This window comes from Camellia sinensis, chromosome 7 (genome assembly GCF_055761805.1).
Source record: "Camellia sinensis isolate YWXY chromosome 7, ASM5576180v1, whole genome shotgun sequence".
Taxonomy (NCBI): domain Eukaryota; kingdom Viridiplantae; phylum Streptophyta; class Magnoliopsida; order Ericales; family Theaceae; genus Camellia; species Camellia sinensis.
The window spans coordinates 184390524-184406912 of record NC_138967.1 but is presented as its reverse complement, the minus strand read 5'-3'; the positions used below and the strand labels follow the sequence as shown (position 1 = coordinate 184406912).

The 16389-nt window shown below is 34.5% G+C and overlaps 1 pseudogene; it reads left to right on the top strand.

The window, feature by feature from the left end:
- Window positions 1–14668: 14668 nt before the first annotated feature.
- On the top strand, window positions 14669–15828 carry LOC114267190 (2S sulfur-rich seed storage protein 2-like; annotated as a pseudogene).
- The last annotated feature ends 561 nt before the right edge of the window (window positions 15829–16389 follow it).

Here is a 16389-nt window from a genome sequence, read left to right as displayed (position 1 = left end):
AAACAAGAAGAGTAATGAAGACTGAACCATACTATTATATGAAAAGAGAAGAGTCACATTTGCTATTCTTGAACCCTTGAGAGAGCAAAAAAGCTAAAAAGGTAGAGTACCATGCTCTTGGTGCTTGTTTAAGACCATACAAAACTTTGTGTAGCTTATAAACCTGTTGTGGTTAGGGAGAATGTTCAAACCCTGGTGGCTGCAACATGTAGACTTCTTCCTCAAGAATGTCATGAAGAAAAGCATTAGAGATATCTAGTTGCTTGAGAGGCCAATGGTGATGGAGAGCAAGACATAAGAGAATGCAAATGGTGGGCAATTTAGCAACAGGACTAAAAGTTTCCTGAAAGTCAATGCCTTCTTGTTGAAGATAGCCTTTGGCCACTAATCTGGCCTTATGCCTAGCAATAGTCCCATCAGAATTTCTCTTGACCTTAAATACCCATTTACAACCTATGGCATGCTTCACGGGAGGAAGAGAAACAAGGGACCAAGTTTTCTGGGCTTGAAGAGCCTGAAATTCTTCCAAAATAGCCTATTTCCAAACATGGATAACCAAGGCCTCCTTGTGAGAGGGAGGTTCAACATCATGATAAGAAAGAGAGTAAGGTTTGAGAGTAAGAAGAGCCGTTTTAGACCTAGTAAGCATAGGATGACAATTAGAAGTAGGAGGCACAGAAGGAAGTGAAACAGAAGTAGAAGGAAGAGGCAACTGAATAGAAATGGAGTTAATAAGTATAAGAGAATGAAGGGGAGGAGGAATAAGTGGAAGAGAAGACTGAGCTGAAGAGGTACTAAGAGGTAAACCAGCAGAATTTGGAAGAGAAAAAGAACTAGATGCTGGTGAAACAAAAGCAGTGGATACAGATGAAGACTGGAAAGGTGTAGAAGAAGAAGGAGAAGACCAAAAGAAGGATTGAAGGAAAGGGAACTGTGATGAAGAAGAGGAGGAGCAGAAAAAAGCTTGATGTGCAAAAGGAAACATTTGTTCATTAAACACTACATGGCGAGAAAGATAAATAGTTCCAGTTTTTAGATCAAGACACCTATATCCTTTTGCAAAAGAATGATAGCCTAAGAAGGCACACTCAACTGATTTAGGTTGCAGTTTGGTAGGATGATAAGGCTTGAGCCAAAGAAAGCACTGGCAACCAAAAACTTTGAGAAGAGAAAAATCTGGAAGTTTATGAAACAAAGTTTCAAAAGGTGTCTTATAAGCCAATTTGGAGGAAGACAGCCTATTAATGAGGTAAGTGGCACAAGCAATAGCATCAAACCAATAATGCACAGGAATAGCAGAGTGATGAAGTAAAGCAATAGCAATTTCAGTGAGATGTCTATGTTTTCGTTCAGTTACACCATTTTGAGATGGTATATGAGGACAAGAACGTTGATGAACAATTCCTTGTGACACAGTAAGATCCTTCATTTTGTTATTAAAGAATTCTGTACCACCATCTGTTCTAAGGATTTTAAGTTGAGTATCAAATTGTTTTTCTACATAAGCTTTGAATGCAAGAAACTTAGCATAAACTTCACTCTTATAGACCAATGGATACAACCAAGTAAACCTACTAAATTCATCCACAAAGAGAACATAGTATTTATAACTAGAAGTAGATAAAAAAAAAAAGGCCCCCAAACATCACTGTGAATTAAGTAAAGGGCTTATTTACAGTGGAATTAGACAAGTGAAAAGGTAATCTATGACCTTTAGCAATACAACACCCCACACATGGTTGAGATGTTACAGAAGTAGAGACTTTAAGATACAAATGTGATCTAAGATGTTTAAACTTCAAAGCACTAGGGTACCCTAGCCCATTATGCCAAATAGTGTTAGAAATAGAAGCAGAACTAGACAACTTTTGAGAAGCAAAACTTCTGGGAACAGCTGAAGGAGCATGATCAACAAGTAGTGAAGTGGATGGAAGAAAGTGATACAAGCCATCCTCTGTGAAGAATTTTCTTCGTAAGCTTGTCTTGAATGACAAATTGAGTATCATCAAAACTGATAATACAATTGTTATCTTGAGCCAATTTCTGAATCGAAACAAGATTAGAAGAAATAGCATTTGTATGTAGCACATTATTCAATTTAAACAGGTGATATGAAGTAGGAAAAAGGCCTTTACCAGTGTGCTGGATCGGAATGGAGTTTCCATCTCCTATGGTAATCTGATCTGAGCCTTGATAAGGCTGATAGCAATTTAGATTGTTACCCAAAAGACATTCTAAGAAGAGGGTGAATTAGATTTTTACAATTAAAAATTAATAATACCCTAATAAAAATTATAACTAGCACAATAGATAAATATAGTTAATGAAATAAAAATCGTTAAAACAAGTGTTCTAACAACTATGTCAGTTAATGATTTTAGCACAGTGAAAATGTGAAATATAGCTACAACAATTTAAATAAAATAAAGAGATAAGGGAGAGAGAGGCAAACAAATTTATAGTGGCTCGGTTTCAACTCGGCCTACGTCCACTCCTCAAGCTTCATTTGAGATTTTCTACTATGCTATAGCTTCACGGGGGGTGCTAGCAACCTCTTTACAAATGGAACAATCCTTCATGGATTTTACACAAACTTTCTAAGTCAAGAACACTGAGTGTACTACACTCTTACAAGGTTGAAAAGAAGGTATTTTTGCTTTCACAGAAAGCTACAAGAATTATTTCTCAAAGATAGATATAAAAATGAAGCTTTGGTTTTTCTGTAAACCTCACACAAAAAAGATGGACTTAAAGTTATAAGGCTCAGTGTATAATTTCTGAGAGAGGATGTAAACAAAAATTGAAGAATACTTCTCAGAGAATTTTTCAGAGAATAGATGTGAGTGATTATAGATCAAAGAATATTTTCAGATTTTTTTGTAACTAGTTTTACATTAGAGGTTTTGGTATGTATAATGAAAAATATAGCCGTTTATACTCGTTGTAGTCATCATTACTAATTTGAATATCTTTCACTTGAACCTTTTGAACCTTTTGAACTATTCATTTGAATTTATAACCGTTGTAACTCCATCATTACTATTTTGAATATCTTTCCCTCCATCATTACAAATTTGAATATCTTCCACTTGAATCTTTTGAACATTTGTTTTGTGCTATTTGAACTCCTGATTTAATCAAATATTAAATACATTCTAACAACATTTAGGATAAAGATTTAGGTGGGAAATAATGGGACAAAATAAATTTTGATTCTATTTTTCTCTTTCAAATAAATTAAAACATAATTAAATAAATCATCAAAATAAATTTTAGATTTAAAATATAATTAAATAAATCATCAAAATAAATTTTGGATTCTATTAAAACATAATTAAATAAAGCATCAAAATAAATTTTGGATTTAAAATATAATTAAATAAATCATCAAAATAAATTTTAGATTTTATTTTTCTCTTTCAAATAAATTAAAACATAATTAAATAAATCATCAAAATAAATTTTGGATTTAAAATATAATTAAATAAATCATGGCCCGATTTGGAGCAACGTTGTTCTTGGCCATTGATAGTCAGCGGGGAGTCGTCGCTCTGGACGAAAGCACGGGGGCAAGGGCGTCAAGCGTCGCCCAAGGTGATAAAAAGATGAAGAAAATGATAGAAGAGGCGAGTAAGTGAGGTCGACATATGGCTGGAAAAAAATGAAGGATTGTTTGTTTGTTTGTTTTTTTTTCTTTTTTTTTTTTATGTTTATTGTGATCGGCGTGTGGCCGTAAAGAAAATGAATGATGTTTTTTTTTTCTAATTTATTTTGTTTATGTAAAAAATTTTATTTTAATTTGTTTTTGTTTTTATGATTAAGTACTGAAAAATGAAATTAAAAAGAAAAAAAATAAGAAAATTAAGCCAAAACAAAAAATAATAAGGAAAAAAATAAAAATAAAAGAAATTAAGCCTAATAGCAAAATAAAAAATAAAAGAAATTAAAATAGAATAACACTAGCAGAAATTAAACTTAACAGGACGTTGGTGTTGCTGGAATTGTAATGCAAAAAAAATATCATGAGGGTTTAAAAATAATCAATGTATGCAAAGTTAATTTTACCTCAAGATGTAGAACCCAAAAAAAATTATACAGTTGAGAATAGCAAACTGATAAGGAGAATAAATGTATGAAGGACTTGAGAACATTCAACTGATATAAATGCTTCCTTATCAATATAGCAATACACATATATCATTTTAACAAAAATTCAAGTTTCACAATCATAACAAAACTTTTTAAGTAGAAATTGACATTCCAAGCTCGCGACGAATAAAATTGAAGCGATCCTCGCTTAGGGGTTTTGTGAAAATATCTGCCAATTACTTGTTGGTATTTATAAATTCAAGTACAATATCCCTTTTTGAACATGATCTCTTAAAAAATGATGTCGAATTTCAATATGTTTTGTTCGTGAATATTGAACTAGATTTTTGCTTAAATTGATGGCACTAGTATTATCACATTTAATAGGGATATGATCATAATGCAAATCAAAGTCCTCCAATTGTTGTTTCATCCAAAGTATTTGGGCACAACAACTTCCGGAAGCTATATATTCAGTTTCAGCCGTTGATAAAGCAACAAAATTTTATTTTTTGCTAAACCAAGATATAATGAGTTACCAAGAAAGTGACAAGTGCCACTGGTGCTTTTTCTATCAAGTTTGCATCTGGCAAAGTCGGCATCCGAGTAACTAATTAACTCAAATGCAACATCTCTAGGATAAAATTGTCCCAAATTTTGAGTGCCAACAAGATATCTAAAAATTCTTTTTACAGCACTGAGATGTGATTCCTTAAGATTTGATTGATATCTAGCACACATACAAACACTAAACATAATATCGGGTCTACTTGCAGTTAAATAAAGAAGTGAGCTGATCATACCTCGATATTTTGTTTGATCAATGGACTTACCTTTTTCATCCTTGTCTAGTTTAATGGATGGGCTCATAGGTGTTCCAGCTATTTTTGAGTCATACATACCAAACTTTTTGAGTAGTTTTTTGTGTACTTAGCTTGGTTGATAAAAATTCATTTCTTACATTGTTTGATTTGAAGCCCAAGGAAATAATTTAGCTCCCCCATCAAGCTCATCTCAAACTCATCTTGCATACACTTAGCAAATTCCTTACACAAGGTTTCATTAATAGCACCAAATATAATGTCATTCACATATATTTGCACAATAAGCAAATCATCATTTTTAGTTTTAACAAAAAGTGTTGTGTCAATCGTTCCTCTAGAAAAATTATTTTCAATCAAAAATTTACTTAATCGTTCATACCATGCACGAGGTGCTTGTTTCAAACCATATAAAGCTTTTGATAGTTCAAAAACAAGATTTGGAAAAGCATGATCTTCAAAACCTGGGGGTTGTTTAACATAAACTTGCTCATTTATAAAACCATTAAGAAAGACATTTTTTACATCCATTTGATAAAGTTTCAAATCTCTAAAACATGCAAATGCAAGTAACATGCGAATAACTTTTAATCTAGCAACCGGAGCAAAGGTTTCGTCAAAATCAATACATTCTTCTTGATTTTATCCTTGTACAACAAGTCTAGCCTTGTTTCTTATAATTGTGCCGGTTTCATCAAGCTTGTTTCGAAAGATCCATTTGGTACCGATAATGGTATGATCTTTAGGTTTTGGCACAAGTTCCCACACTTTGTTTCTCTCAAATTGGTTAAGCTCTTCATGCATAGCTATCATCCAATGTTCATCGAATTCGGCTTCTTGAAACTTTTTAGGCTCAATCTGTGAGAGAAAACCCAAGTTATTACAAATGTTTCTAAGTGAAGAGCGAGTTTTAATACCTTTTGTAGGGTCACCTAGGATTAAATCCTTAGGGTGATTATAAACAAACTTTCATTCTCTTGGAAAATCATCATTGTTTCCTGTTTCTTCTTGAGGTTGAAGAATAGGTTGTTCAATCTCTTTGTTCAACTTACATGATTGGTTTTTTTCTTTGTAGATACTTGAATCTTTCACATTTGGTTCCAAATCTATATTATCACTAACAATTTGTTTTTGAGCAGAGATATTAGTTTCATCAAATGCCACATGTATAGATTCTTTCACAACAAGAGTTCTTTTATTAAAAACACGATAAGTTTTGTTAGTTAAGGAATAGCCAAGAAAAATTGCTTCATCAGATTTTGAATCAAATTTACCTAAGTTATCCTTACCATTATTATGTACAAAACATTTACAACAAAAAACATGCAAGTGACTAATGTTGGGTTTTCTATCATGCCAAAGTTCATAAGGAGTCTTTTTTAGAATAGGTCTAATTAATGCACGATTTAAAATATAGCAAGTGGTGTGAACGGCTTCGGCCCAAAAATATTTAGAAAGATTATTTTCGCAAAGCATTGTTCTACTCATCTCTTCTAAAGTTCTATTCTTCCTTTCCACTACACCATTTTGTTAAGGGGTTCTAGGTGCTGAAAAATTATGTCCAATACCATACTCATCAAAAAACAATTCAAATTTCTCATTTTCAAGTTCTCTACCATGGTCGGTTCGAATATTAGTAACAAGAAAGCCTTTTTCATTTTGAATTCTACGACAGAGTTTTGTGAAAGAAGAAAAAGTTTCATCTTTGTGTGCTAAAAACATAACCCATGTAAATCTTGAATAATCATCAACAATAACAAGACAATAACGTTTACCACCTAGACTAGATGTTCTTGAGGGACCAAATAAATCCATATGCAATAGTTGTAAAGGTCTAGTTGTGAAAATATGAGACTTTGATTTAAATGACATTTTAGTTTGTTTTCCTTGTTGACAAGCATTACAAAGATGATCTTTTTCAAATTAATTTTTGGAAGTCCAATAACCAAATCCTTTCTCAAAAGTTTAGCAATTAAATCCATATGAGCATGACCAAGTCTTCTATGCCATAACCAACTATTTTCATTATTAACATATAAACATTTAACATCACTAGCATAGAGATCATTAAGATGAAAAACATAAACATTATCATGGCGATTACCAACGAATAAAACTTTATGATCATTTGTGCTTTCAATTGTGCAATGTGATTTATCAAAAATACCTCGATTACCTTTATCACATAATTGACTAATACTAAGTAGGTTATGCTTAAACCCATTAACAAGTAAAACATTTTCAATAGAAGGGTTAGGAGAAATACTGATGCTACCAATACCGATGATTTTTCCTTTCTTGTTGTCTCCAAAAGTAACAAATCCTCCATCTTTCGATGATAATTTAGTAAAGAATGATTTATCTCCGGTCATGTGTCTGGAACATCCACTATCAAGGCACCACTTTCCTTCTTTAGCTTTGGACTTAAAGCAAACCTACAAGATGACAATCAAGTGTTGGTTTTTGGTACCCATAGTTTCTAGGGTCCTTCTTGGTTAATTTTGTTAGATCCCTTAATAATCCAAATCTTTTTAATTCTCATGTTCATATTCTTTTGTAATGGACAATAAGATATATAATGACCTTTCTTTCTACAATAATGACAAGTAATATGAGGGTGTGTCATGAGAGGTGCCTTTTCAAAAATTGTATTGAGATTCTTTTGTTTCCTAATAGGATCATATCCAATACCCGCTTTATCAAAAACACATCTTTGATTTCCAAGAAGCATGTTGAGATTATCTCTACCTTTTACAAAATTTTCAAGTGTTTTTGTTAAATCATCAACATTGTTTTTTAAAGTAGTTTTCTCATTAGAGATAGTATCAAAATCATTTTTCAAAATAATTTTTTCTTTCTTTAATTCTTCTACATTAATAGATAAAGAATCAACACTCTTTTCTAAAGTAGTTTTCTCATTAGAGATAGTATCAAAATAATTTTTTCTTTCTTTAATTCTTCTAAATTAATAGATAAAGATGCAACAGATTTCTTTAACACATTATTTTTGGCACAAACTTTTGTAAATTCATTTGATAGTTCATGAAATGCACTTTCAAGTTCTTCATAAAGAGTAGTTACCTCATTTTGAGTAGAGTCTTCATCTTCAAGAGCCATGAGACATAAGTTGGCTACTTCATTTTCAATTTTATCACTTGAGCTTTCATCTCCACTTTCTCCCCAAGTTGCTACCATGGCCTTTTTGTTTCTTTTGTAGTCTTTTCCATGATTCTTCAATTTTGGACAATCCATCTTCATATGTTTAGGATTTTTGCACTCATAGCAAATAATAGGCACTTTCTTGTTCTCTTTGTTGTACTCTTTCTTGAAAAGTCTTCTTTCTTCATAATTATTTTTCTTGAAGTGTTTTTTGAGATTTCTACTAAACATGGCATATCTTTCATCCTCACTGGAGTTTTCATATTCTTCTTCATTTGATGAGGCTTTGAATGCAATTCCACTTTTCTTTTTGTTTTCAACATCCTCATGTCCTTTCATGGTGATCTCATGAGTCATAAGAGAACCCATAAGCTCATCCAATCCAAGTGTAGAGAGATCTTTGGCTTCTATAATGGCGGTGACCTTTGCTTCCCAATTCTTTGGTAAAAACCTAAGAATTTTTCTTACCAACTCACTGTTAGTATAAGTTTTGCCAAGATATTTCAAAGAGTTTATAATTTCAGTAAATCTAGTAAATATACTTGAAATAGATTCATCAGAGTTCATTTTAAACAATTCATAACTATGAACAAGCATATCAATACGAGATTCCTTTACTTGGTTTGTACCTTCATACGTTACCTCAAGTTTGTCCCAAATTTTTTTTGCCGAATCACAACTTGAAATTTTATTATACTCTTTAGAGTCTAATCCACAAACAATGGTGAGTTTGGCTTTAGCTTTGGCATGCAATAATTTATGATCTCTCTCATCACATTCATCTTCAATTTTAGGTATACTAACATTGTCAATTAATTTGGTAGGAATTTTTGGACCTTTGGTAACAATAATCCACATGGCATAATCAGTGACTTGTAGGTATAGAGTCATCTTATCCTTCCAATGATTATAGTCGTTTCCGTCAAACAGTGGTGGCCTATTTTTGGCTTGTCCTGCAGCTAAGGTTACCATGGATTGAAACTCCTAGATGGTTAAATCTAAAATAAGAGTCTAGGCTCTGAAACCAATTGTTACCCAAAAGACAACCTAAGAGGGGGGTGAATTAGGTTTTTACAATTAAAAATTAATAATACCCTAATAAAAATTATGACTAGCACAATAGATAAATATAGTTAATGAAATAAAAATAATTAAAACAAGTGTTCTAACAACTATGTCAGTTAATGATTTTAGCACAGTGAAAATGTGAAATATAGCTACAACAATTTAAATAAAATAAAGAGATAAGGGAGAGAGAGGCAAACAAATTTATAGTGGATCGGTTTCAACTCGGCTTACGTCCACTCCTCAAGCTTCACTTGAGATTTTCCACTATGCTCTAGCTTCACGGGGGTGCTAGCAACCTCTTTACAAATGAAGCAATCCTCCACGAATTTTACACAGACTTTCTAAGTCAAGAACATTGAGTGTACTACACTCTTACAAGGTTGAACAGAAGGTATTTTTGCTTTCACAGAAAGCTACAAGAATTATCTCTCAAAGATAGATATAAAAATGAAGCTTTGGTTTTTCTGTAAATCTCACACAAGAAAGATGGGCTTAAAGTTATAAGGCTCAGTGTATAATTTCTGAGAGAGGATGTAAACAAAAATTGAAGAATACTTCTCAGAGAATTTTTCAGAGAATAAATGTGAGTGATTATAAATCAAAGAATATTTTCAGATTTTTTTGTAACTAGTTTTACATTAGAGGCTTTGGTATGTATAATGAAAAATATAGCCGTTTATACTCGTTGTAGTCATCATTACTAATTTGAATATCTTTCACTTGAACCTTTTGAACCTTTTAAACCTTTTGAACTATTCATTTGAATTTATAACCGTTGTAACCCCATCATTACTATTTTGAATATCGTTCCCTCCATCATTACAAATTTGAATATCTTCCACTTGAATCTTTTGAACCTTTGTTTTGTGCTGTTTGAACTACTAATTTAATCAAATATTAAATAAATTCTAACAACATTTTGGATAAAGATTTAGGTGGAAAATGATGGGACAAAATAAATTTTGATTCTATTTTTCTCTTTCAAATAAATTAAAACATAATTAAATAAATCATCAAAATAAATTTTGGATTTAAAATATAATTAAATAAATTATCAAAATAAATTTTAGATTCTATTAAAACATAATTAAATAAATCATCAAAATAAATTTTGGATTTAAAATATAATTAAATAAATCATCAAAATAAATTTTGGATTCTATTTTTCTCTTTCAAATAAATTAAAACATAATTAAATAAATCATCAAAATAAATAAGTCTAACAGATGACTAAGATCTTTAGTCACATGATCCAATACCGTAAAATCCAAGTACCAAGGACTTTGAACTGAGGAAGAACCTATTGAAGAATGAGATATGGAGGCTGATGAAGAAGTAACAAAAGCTTGTGGTTGCTGCTGTTGATTGTGATTTTGGAATTTTGATTTGAAACATGATATTGTGGATCCATGCGATACCAACACTCTAGTGCAGAATGACTTGAGCCTTCAAAGATTTGGCAAATTTGATTTGAGAACCTTCTTCAACCTTGAGATGGAGTAAATCGACCATAGCCTCTATTTCGTCCTCTTCTTCCTCCTCTAGAATAAAATCGGCCTCGATTAGAGCCAAAATTCTGAGATCTTGAAAAAGAAGTATGAAAAGAAGTTGGAGATCCTTTGACTATAGAGAAAGCTATAGTTGATTCTATGGATTTTTTTTTATCTTGGATTCCAAATGAATTGCTTCAGAACACAGTAAAACACAAAGATCATCCATAGTGATGATGTTTGGTCTAGCACGAATTGTAACGCCCTAAAAAAAAAACAACATTAAACCCATCAGATAAGACATGCATTTACATATAAACTAATGACATTCTTTTATTCATTAGAGTTCCATTACATAAGTATTACATGTTAACATCAAAACAAAATGCCCTACGGGCTTACAGCTTTCCAAGTTAACACTTGGTTACAACAAAAGAGTACTAACTCGTTTACACATTAAGCCCTTGGCTTGAAGTTACATGTAATACAATCAAAAGTTAAGCGACAAAAATATGTCCGCCTCTAGCCTCCCAGCTATGTCCTTGGAGGTGGCATGCTTCCTGCACCTGAAAATGATATTCCCATATAGGGTGAGCCACAGCCCAGTAGAAATACACTAAACCAACCATGAACAATGACTAAAATATTAGCAATTGATAGATGGCCAACACTGATACAATCACATAAATCACATATTTATGTCATACGACTTATGAGTCCAAGTTTCCTTTCATTTTCTCTTTTTCAATGGATAGGCATATAAGCACCACCCACATTCTCAACAGATATGTATAACAACAATATCCACAGATATGCATATAAGCTATATCCACATTCTACAACAGATATGTATAACCACAATATCCACAGATAAGCATAAAAGCTATATCCACACATCACAAAGATAAGCATATAAGCTCTATCTTCACTTCTCTAGACAAGCATATGAGCTGTGTCTACGGAGTTCATCCCCTATCTTCTCCCATCACTATCCGGTTTAGAGGTACATCCCCTATCTTCCCCTAAACCGCGGAGTACATCCCCTATCTCCTCCTCTACACATAACGTATATAAACACATTGGTTCTATATACAATCACCCATTACATACAGTTAATGTATTCTATCAACCGTCAAGTTCCATGACACACTTCATTGATTAGTTTCAGTTTGCTTAATCATCATGCATTGTCTACAACAATCACGACTATCCTCCACCGATAGCCCAAAGCAGTTATTTCTAAACAGAAAATAAATGCACAATGGATATTCAATCAACATTTCATTTCCTCATTCTTCTCAATTAATTATCCCAATTAATTAAACAATGTAATTAGGTCAAATCCCATAATTAACATTTCAACCCTTAGGTCCCATTTTCATCAATGATTCAACATTTATTCCAATTCTCTATCCCAAACATGCATTCAGGTTTATTATGAATAAAACCCCAACTGTTGTAAAATTACACAAAAGCCCCCAATCTTTCACAAAATTACCAAACCAACACCAACATCTCAAAATGCCAAAATTTAAAGACAAAACCCATAGAGAGGAGTAGGATATCCCTACCTCAAATTCGGAGTCCCAAAGGAGAAGACGACAAAACCCAACGTGCTCCAAAACCCGAGATTTTCAGATTAAAATGTAGCCCTCGACGATCAACAATTTTTTTGTAAAGGCCAAAGGTGAGCAAATCACTCCTACTAGATCAAAACCTAGAGAGAAGGTAGAGTCTAGAGTGAGAGGCTCTACAATGGTGATTTTGAAAAAGTAAGAGAGAGAAGAGAAAGTAAAAAGTGATTTGAAAAGTCACAATTTCGGGACTTAAACCCAGTCTCCCGCTCGAGCGTAAAACACCCCGCTCGAGCGTCACTCACAGACTCCCGCTCGAGCGTCCAAACTTCCGCTCGAGCGCCGGATGCACTCTCCCAGCACTTTTACAGAACCAGGCCTCCGCTCGAGCTTCCAACTCTACGCTCGAGCGTCACTCAGACAACCCCGCTCGAGCGGCCAATACCACGCTCGAGCGTCCAACACTGCACAGGAAATACTGGATGGGTGCAATCCCCGCTCGAGCGCTAAAACCCCCGCTCGAGCGTACAGGCCAAAATCTGGGCAACTAGTTTTGGTTTCTAAACTTGACCAACCTGTAACAAACCCGCCCAACACATCCCATAACTCAAATACTAAGTAAAAAGGATGTAAACAAGATAATAAACAACTACCAACATCCACGGACACATGTCCGGATCACTGTACAACAAGGGTAAACCCGGGATCGCTATACGAATTACAGTAGGAAATGAATCAAACTCAAAAGGAAGACCATTCAGAGTCACTAAGACTAGATCTTCATCTTCAATTTTAATAGATGCTAAGGCTAACTGACTGACGAGCTCCTTAATTTTGGAAAGATATTCTTCTATTGACTTAGTTTTCTTAGCAACATTGTTTAATTTGTTCTTCAATTGGTGAATGTAAGATCGAGACAAAGTTCTATACCTCTTGTGGAGAGAGAGAGCAATGATGAAACTGAAGCGCAAATGCATAGATTGAAGGTGTAAGTGTTGCAGTGATACAATTGAGCAAGTGTGTATCAATCAAAGTCCTTTGAAGAAATTTTGAATTTGGAACGGAAGCTCCTTCTAGATCTATTATTGTAGAGGATGGACATGGAATTGATCACTCAACATAACCAAGCAGATTTGTTGCTCGAAGAATATTCGAAAGCTGAGTCTTCCAAACAAGGAAATTGGAACCATCAAGTTTGACAGTAATAAAGGACAAAAGATTATAGGAAGCAAAGATGATAATGGTGATGTCGTGGATCAATTGCTCGTCGGAGCTTTAAAGCCCTAATACCATGAAGAAAAACTGAAACCAATGTACTCTTCTTATTCTACATTACATTTAGAGAATACATCAGCTATATTTATATACAAAGTAATGAGGAACTCAACTAATCATCTAGAACAAAATATCTTCTAACAAGCTAACTGTCTTCTCAACTGTGTAACTAACTCCTAAGCTGGTGAACTTCTTGAACTGCAATCTGAGCCGGAGCCACCTAAGCTGGCTGCACTACTTGAGTCTGAACTGGCTGAACTAATGAGTCTAAGCTGGCTAAACTATATTCCTCAACAGAACATAACATAGTTTAAAAGATCCAAAGAAAAAAAAGGATAAAACTGACACAAACATGATAGCACATCACAAGACACTATAGAAAACTTGAGAACAGAGAGACTAAAACACTCTTTAGTCACCAAACAAGGAACAAACCATCACAATTGTGCTACATATCTAGAAAAAATATCTAGAATTTAAACATGTGGACACGATTCATTCTTTTTTTATCTATGGCTCACACAATACACAAACTTTAAATCTACACCATACACGTTACTTTATGGTAGAATTATGGATAATTTGTCATGGTTCCTAGAATTATTGAATCATCAAAGCCACTTCAACTAACACTAACCAGAAACATAGATTTATTAGGCAAGGAGAACAACATTATCACAATTTCTTCCAACAACCCAATATACCACCCTTTCTTTCAAAAGCCTCATTCACATTAATTTGCTACCAAACAGTTTTGATCATTTCTTACATGTATATTCATGATATCTAGCCTTAGGATCTAATAATATAAAACGATAAAAAAAAAAACAAACAGAGAATATATTTGAATCTAAGCCTCTCATCTCACATGCAAGTTTTTTGTTTTACATGTTTGCAACATAATCAAATCTCAAAAACCTGGCAGCAATAGGCAAATAAATGGATTTAAAAATTTCAGAAGCAGCTGCAGAATCAAGCAACATACCTCTTGTGGCAGCATTTGCATGTCAGTTTATGTGGAAGCACCAGTCCTGCCACCTCACCTCCCTGTCTAACCCCACCTATCTGCCCACCCTACCTATCCTCCACGTACCCTCCATGCAAACCCCCAAACCTACTATAAATCCCCACCACCACCACCACCACTCTTCCCTCACCCACCACCACCACACCAGAGAATTAATCACTCACAATGGCAAAGCTTGCAGTCCTAGCACTAGCCCTTTTTGCCCTGATCGCCCTCGACCAAGCCTCCGCCTTCCGCACCACCATCACCACCACCGTGGACGAGGAAATGGCAGTGGAAAACCCCCGAGGAGAGTCCCAGCAACAGAACTGCCGTGAGCAGTTCCAGCAGCAGCAACAGCTCCGTGACTGCCAGAGGTACATGGCGCAGCAGGCACAGCGATTTGCAAACCCGAAGCACCGCAAGCAAGGCCTCGACGAATGCTGCAACTAGTTGGAGAAAATGGACCAGGACTGCCAGTGCGAGAACTTGAGGGAGGCGATAACAAAAAAGCAACAGCAGGAGGTGTTGGATATCACCCCCATGTGAGGGGTGATTCCTTCTCCATGTGCTCCATGTGATCATAGGGTGGCAGCCACATGGTGGGGTAGCATCCAACTCACTAAAGGTGTGAAGAAGGAGCTGGCCATGTGTTAGCCAAGACCTCCAGCTTGCTCCATCTTCAGTGTATAAATGGAGGCTGGGAGGGAGAGTTCAATTGAGAGAGAGAGAGAAAGAGCAAGCCAAAGAGAGTGAGAGATGTGAGGCGGAGAGACCGTCTCTCTCGGTGTGAGCGAGGGAGACGGGTGAGTGGGTGAGTGAGGAGAGTGTGAGCTCCTCCTCTATTGTAATCTTTCTGTTATAGTGATAAACAGCTACTCTTCCGTGGACGTAGGCATTGAAGCCGAACCATGTTAAATATGGTGTCTCCTTGAGTGTGGGTGTGTTTTTTCTGCTTGGTATAATTTTTATATGGTCTTGGGCATCCCAACAGGGGAGGGAGAGATGAGGGAAGAGGAGAAGAGAAAGATGGAGCAAGCGGCTGAGGACTTGCCCCTGAGGTGCTGTCTCAGCTCACAGAGATGCCAGATTGAAGCTAACTGGTTCTGAATGAGGTGTGTTGCGTTGTGTGCAATGTAATAACAAAGGTCACCACTGCTCTAAGCTGGGTTTTAGCCAAGTTATGATGGTGGCGGTGACCATCTAGTAATACGCACATTATCGTGTGTGTCTTTTAGGTGTTTTTTTCTTTTTTTTGGGTGTGTGTGTTTTCAGTTTGGGCTTTGTAGCCTTGTAGAGTCCTTACAAACAAATAAATAAAAAAATAAAGTGTACTTTAATAAGAATGTCTCTCCGGATATCACTGCAACTACCATCTCCTGCGATCAACTACCTCCGACTGTCGGCAGCACCGCAAGATACTAGTGGCTAGCAAGCATCGGTTTTTAAAGGAACAATAATGCTAGGTATCATGAAAACAATGTCATGAAAAGTTTTCATGAAGATTCTCTACCCTTGGATTAGATTATAGTGTTTATAGTGTTTTATTGTATGTTATGCATTCACCTTTGGATTAGTTTCATGAAGTTTTTCATGATATTTATTTCATGATACGTAGCATTACTCTTTAAAGGAATGGGGAAAAAAATAAAAAATTTCTTTGATCCCATATTGTGAAAAAACTGTGCTCTTTAACTATATTTTTTCGGGTATCAATACTCGCATGTAAATTCTATAGCATGCAATTCATAGTGTGTTTTTTTTTTCTGTTAATTCTATAGCATGCAATTCAAATTTTTGATCTCGAAAAAGTGAACTTTTTAATGCAAAAGACATTAAGGGATTAATTTTTATTGTCGTGAAAATAATCGCTAAAAGATTGTTTCGAAATTTAAAAAATAAAATTT